A 6,000-nucleotide genomic window follows, 5' to 3' on the forward strand; every position below is an offset into this window, starting at 1 on the left:
TCTAAATGCCCAGTCTGGAAGGTGTTTGAAAGTCTTAAATCACCCAAAAAAATGATGCACCTGATCTAAGTTAGTTCACTTCAGGAGGGTGAAGGGTTAACTCAATCTTGTGACTGCCTGCATGTGTTCATGACACAGCCCCAGGGCTGGTAAAGCCCAGTTGCTTACCCCAGCCCTGGGGTTTCATATGTTGAGGAAAAGACAGGTGGATGATTTTAAGGTCCAAGTCTACCACCATGCAGTTCTGGTGAGGAGCATGTAAGCATTTCGTTAATGCTTGCATGTGAGTAGCCAGCTTGATTTCAATAAACCTACTTATAGAATAAGATAACTGATTAAGAAGAGTTGATGTCGAACCTCAGTAATGAATGTAAACAAATGAAACTTCATTATATGTTAAACAAATGGGAAACCTTTCAAAATATATATTCATAATATTTATGAATCGCAGAATGTCAGACACTTTAAAAAGAGGTCTTTCAGTAACAGAAGATTTATATTGCTGTAGAAATGAGCATAAACAGAGCAGTATTTAACTGTAAGCTCTGAATAGCAGTGGCTGCTAAAGAAAAATTGCAACTCATAAAGATGGGAGAAAATGATACAGAAAGAAAAACTCCTGGATATTAACAGAGAAAGGGGTGGAGAACAAGTTCCTCATCTGAGCTATTAAAAAAAGAAAATATCTATAACCTAGTAGATTATCATCTTTATAAAATGTACTGGTTGGCAAGAAAAGACACGTGGAGAGAATGCGAGACACCAGGGGATTTGGGGGTAAAAAAAATGTGATATGTCTGTGCATCTTAATTACCAAAGTCCAATTTTCATCAGACCCAGAGACAGGTATGGGAGAACCAGGCAGCTGCCCAGGGGCTGGGCAGAAAGGGGGCCTGAAAATGGTAATTTTTTTTCTGTTGCCTTTATTATTATCTCTAGCGAAGGGGGGCCTGATACTGAAAGTTCACCCGGGGCCACCAGATATCTAGGTACAGTGCTGATTTTCATAAGTGTCCAAAGATGCAGAGAGATGCCTAGTAGGAATTAAAAGTATCCAAGGGCCTGATTCTATTTTGACTGTTAGATGTGTAAGTGGACTTGGGTACCTAAGTGTAATTGTTTGACTTTGCTTGAGTCCCTGAAAAACAGTTAATGCAAAAGGTGGATGGATCCTCCTCCTCTTCACTGCTTATTTGTGACTTTCTTAAGTGTAAGGTGCTGGTGCATTGCAAAAGTAGACACATTCATGAATTTTCAGAACTTTAACAGGGTGTAATAGAATCGCACTTACATGTGTAATAGATAGAATGCAGTCTGGCCCAAAATGTGTTGGGAATTTAATTACCAAGACTTTCTAGGTAACAGTTTCAGAAGGGACTTGATCATTTAGTAGTAGAGCTATGTGGAAGTTGGTGTGCATATGTTAGAAATACCTGGTTCCTGTAAGCCAAACTTTGTGAAAACATATCAGTTTCAATAAAGCTTTTCAGGGACACTTCCAATTCTACAGTGTAATGTGTAGAGCTGGTGAAAGGGAAGAGAGAGGACAATTGTAGCCCTAATGTTTAGTGGTAGGAGACGTAGGCTGATTCCCTTTTCTAAACTGGGCAGAGTAGAACCTGGGTCTCCCGCAAGTGCAAGTGGCAACTACCCAAACTACCATACTGTGGGTTCTAGTAGGTCTAATTATGCCTTTCAACATTTTTCCTGGAAAAAATAGGAAGGCAAAGATCTTTCTTGGACTGATGGAGAACTTAATTTTTTTTAAACCTGATGCTGTTACTTACCCAGCTCCTTCCTACACATTTGATAATGATAAGCAAGCAATTGAAACAGTATCAATTTTTAATTTACTAGTGGACCTAGCTTGAGATTTAGATGAACAAAATCAATATTTGAAATATAAAGAGACCGTATCAAACCGAATAGCTGAGGCTAGACATTTTTAAAGCAAATGGCTAGAAGAAAAGCAATCTTATGAATTCTTTGTGGATTAATAGAATTTAGAGATACCATGATGGAAAAAACTTACTCAAATAAATGAAGGGGAAAGTAAACAAATGGGAAAAGTTGACTAATGTTGCTTGAAGTGGTAGAAAACACAATTTTCCATTAGTCTTAGCTAGCTTCTATGAGGCAGTTATGTTTTGCCACTACATAAATTTAGAACACACTGAAAATATATGTATGTGAAGATTAACATCAGTTTTCACTGATATATACATTTAGAAATTTATGTTATATAATGTAACAATTTTAAAATAAATAAAAGCACCTACTTGTGAAACTACCTTTCCTCTAGGTCAGGGGTTTTCAACCTTTTTAAATAAGTGTACCCCTTCTTTATCAAAGTTCTAGCTCAGGAACCCCTATATATCTTTTTCTTATTTTTAAGGGGTGGGGGGTGCAAATCAAGCCCTCCACGGTGAGGGAGGGAGTGGGGCTTGGGCTGCACAGATGTGGCAGAGCACGGGATGAACCTGCAAGCAGCTCATCCGGAGGGCGCGGGGAGCACGTGGTGGCTCCCAATGGTGCACTCATTCCGGGAGGGCATGGGAGTGTGCCACCACATCTGCATGGGGCAAGGCAGGCTGCCACTGCCAGCCAGGGTCAGTGTCGGGATGTTTCTGACAGGGGCTGGGCCACGCTGGTCAGGGTGGGCAGCGGGACCACTGGGAGGGAGGGTTGGGGGGACTACAGTGAATTCTGGAGTAGCTACAGCCCCCTGTAGCTCCCTCCCAGTGCTGTCACTGCCCACCCCGAGTGCAGCCCAGCCCAGCCCAGCACTGCCCCAGCCGGTAGTAACACCCTGCTCTGCCCCATGCAGATCCTGGGGCACAACCCCCGCCCCCGTGCCCTCCTGGGGTACGTGCAGCCACAGGAGCCGTCCCCCCTCCTGCCCCCCAGATGAACCGCAGCTCAGTCCCATGCTCTACTCTGACTCCTGCTGCTGTGTGTACCCCTGGGAGGACATGAAAGGTGTGTGCCCCTGGATCCGCATGCATGGTGGGGCAGGATGGGATGGGCTGTAGCTGCGGGCTAGGACCAGCACTGGGCTCTTCCTGGCAGGGGCTGGGCTGGGCTGCGCTGTGCTGGGAGTGGGTGGTGGCAGTGATGGGAGGGGCCTATGGGCCGGGGGCGGGGTGCTACAGCAAATTTTGGTGGCTGTAGCCCCCTCCCAGCACTGCCACCATTAACCCCAAGCGCAGCCTGGCCCAGCCCCTCTGGGAAGAGCTGGGCACAGTCTGGCACTGGCCCCAGCCTGCAGCGGGATCCCACCCTGCCCCACATAGATCTGGGGGCATACACCACCCCTGCCCCCCTGTGCCCTCTTGGGGTGCACACAGCAGAGAAAGCCTCCCCCCTGCACGTGGCTCAGTCCAGGGCCCTGCCCTGGCTGGGCAGTGCCAGCCCCACTCCCTCCCCCACTGCTGGGGCCTCAATCCGCCCCTTCCCTAACAACATACTTACCAGCCCGACCTGGCTGCTTTCCTGGCCGCCTGTGTGCTGTGCCACAGCTGTGTGCCCGCATGTGGCATTTATCGGCCACATTTGGTCTGCATACCCCCTATGACCTTTTTAAAGTACCCCTAGCAGTACAAGTACTCCCAGTCAACAACCACTGCTCTAGGTTAGTGAGGGTCAACCTTTTTTTACCACAGGCATGCCACAAACATGCTCTGCAGTTTCCATGAACACCCACCCCTCACCTACTGCTCTGTTTTCTCCTGGCTGCCTTATCCACTGCTAGGCTGCCTGGCCTCTCCCCAACTGGCCATGTGCCGCACACAAGTTGTCCACGGTACATGTTCTATCGGGTGGCCATCCCTACTCTAGCACATGATACTTCCACAACTGAAAGCAGTAATATAACAAGTTCCTGCTCTTCCTATCCCACCCCCTCTATAGTCAAAGCGAGTACATGAATATTGTAAGAACACCTTTCATTTTCTCAGCATACTTCTCAAAGAACTACACAAACTTCAGCTGTCAAAGCATAAGTAGGAAAAGGATATGGAGAGAAACTATATCACCCACTACTGGCCTGCAGCAGTTGTTGACAGCCACACTTATTAACATAGGACTCTTCAATTTATCCTCCAATGTCTAACTTAAATTGAATGGGGATGTAAAGCCCAGTCCTGTATTAGGTAGAGTGCTTTCAGTTCCCTCTGAAACCACTAAGATTTAAAGATGCTTAGCTCCTTGCAAGGTCAAATGCTGCTGTGGAGAGACTCTATTACTTAGAACTAGGACAGGTCAGTAGGGGCTGATGCCACTTTTCGGGCAAAAAATCCCCCTGGGGGATCTAGGATCTTATCCTCTGGGGTACGGAGCACGTGCAATTGCAGTGGGCTTCAGTGGCAAGTCAAGGTGCCAGGTGTAGCAACATGATCCAACCTCTCCATTAACAGCAAATCCTGCCCAGTACCTAGGGTTTAGGGGGTATCCTAAAAAAACTTCAGAAACTGGGGAGTTTAACACTGCTGGCTCACGCTGAAGTCAGTCCAGAGTCACTCCCTGTAAATGCATGGAGTGACTCTGGAACGCTACAGCTGTAGGTGATATTAGAGCAATGGTTCTCAACCAGGGTGCCAGGGCACCCTTGGGGCGCCTCTAGCTCCTTTGAAGGGTGTCACTAGGTGTGAGGGAATAAGCTAAGCAGCTAAAGGCTGTTGCACACTGGTTCCTGCTTGAAGGATCCCGCATCCCCATTGCCAGACCCCTCTCCAAAGAGGTAGCCACTAGTACATAAATTAGGGTTTGGTATTTGATGCCACTGCATTCTCAAACGTTACAGGGAGCTGCATTGGGCCCAATGAGCAGTGGCTTGACTCCATCAAGGTTGAGAACCGCTGTGCTAGACTGATGGGATGGTCCAGGATTTCCGTGAGGGACAAGGATGCGTTTGGGTGATACCTTTCACAGGGCCAACTGCAGACTGGGGGAAGAGTTAGACGAGTTTTCTACTTCAAGACTACCATTTTAGGTAGTAGGTAAAGCAGTGGTGATACCAGCTCTCTTGACTGTCAGGCTTGTTCTTATTCGGCACACCTCATGAAACAGATGCCGACATGCAGGGCTGGACACAAGCATGGGCGAACCAAGCAGTCACCCAGGGCCCAGACAGAAAGGGGGCCTGAAATTGGTCATTTAAAATTATTATTAACATTTATCTCTGGCGAAAGGGGGCCCGATACTACAAGTTTGCCTCAGGCTGCCTACATGAAGAGCTGGGAGCATGAACGCCTTGTACCCTGGAGGCTGGGGGTGGCACGGTGAGCTCCGGCCGGCTGTGGTGGTGCTTTTGGGAGCAAGCGGCGAGCTCCCGCAGGCAGCCACGGCGCTGTCGGCAGTGAGGGGGGGAGGAAGATGGCGAGTGCCGACCAGCGGTCAGTGACCACCCGCAGACGCCGCTGGCAGCATCGATAGCGGGCAGTGGTGTTTGGGGACCACCTGCAGATGCCGCTAGCAGCATCGATGGTAGGCGGTGTTTGTCAGCAGTGCCTTTTTGCAGGGGGTGCACCACTACGCTCATGCATGCACCTGCTACGCCTGGTCAAGGGCAGGGAGGAGCCGGCAGCCCCAGCCAAGTCCCTGCTTGTTCTGAAGTAAAAAGCATCTTGTCCCCCCAAACAAAGAGAGCGGGGAGGAAGAAAACTACCTTAGGAAGCTGGCTCTGGCGGCTTTATATTTCAAGTATAGATTGCGTTCAGTCAAAATCCTGGCCTACCGCCTGCTCCCCCCTGCGGAAAGACCCGCCACTTCAGCAGACGAGCCTGCGGCTCTCCAGCCGCCTCGAGCCCCGTCCCCGAGCGCGGAGGAGAGCGTCCTCCGGGGCAGGGACACCTGCGAAGCCCGGCGGCGGCAGGCGCGCTGCTCCCCGCGTGCCCCCGGCCCGGCGAGCCCCCCCGGCTGGAGCAAAGCATGGAGGGGGATGTAGTTCCCCCGCCGCCTCCCCGGTAGGCAGCACAGCCTACACTTCCCAGCCTGCCGCCG

The 6,000-nt window shown here is 49.5% G+C and overlaps 1 protein-coding gene across 1 annotated transcript in view; it reads right to left on the minus strand.

Moving 5' to 3' along the window:
- Positions 1-5,897, minus strand: part of SH3TC1 (SH3 domain and tetratricopeptide repeats 1) — a 99,233-nt gene extending 93,336 nt beyond the window's left edge. The window contains exon 1 of the mRNA XM_025195221.1: positions 5,666-5,897. The gene's annotated coding sequence lies outside the window, so the exon portion shown is untranslated. The remainder of the gene's footprint in view (positions 1-5,665) is intronic.
- Between the last annotated feature and the right edge of the window lie 103 nt (positions 5,898-6,000).

This window comes from Alligator sinensis, unplaced genomic scaffold, assembly GCF_000455745.1.
Source record: "Alligator sinensis unplaced genomic scaffold, ASM45574v1 scaffold421_1, whole genome shotgun sequence".
Lineage (NCBI taxonomy): Eukaryota > Metazoa > Chordata > Crocodylia > Alligatoridae > Alligator > Alligator sinensis.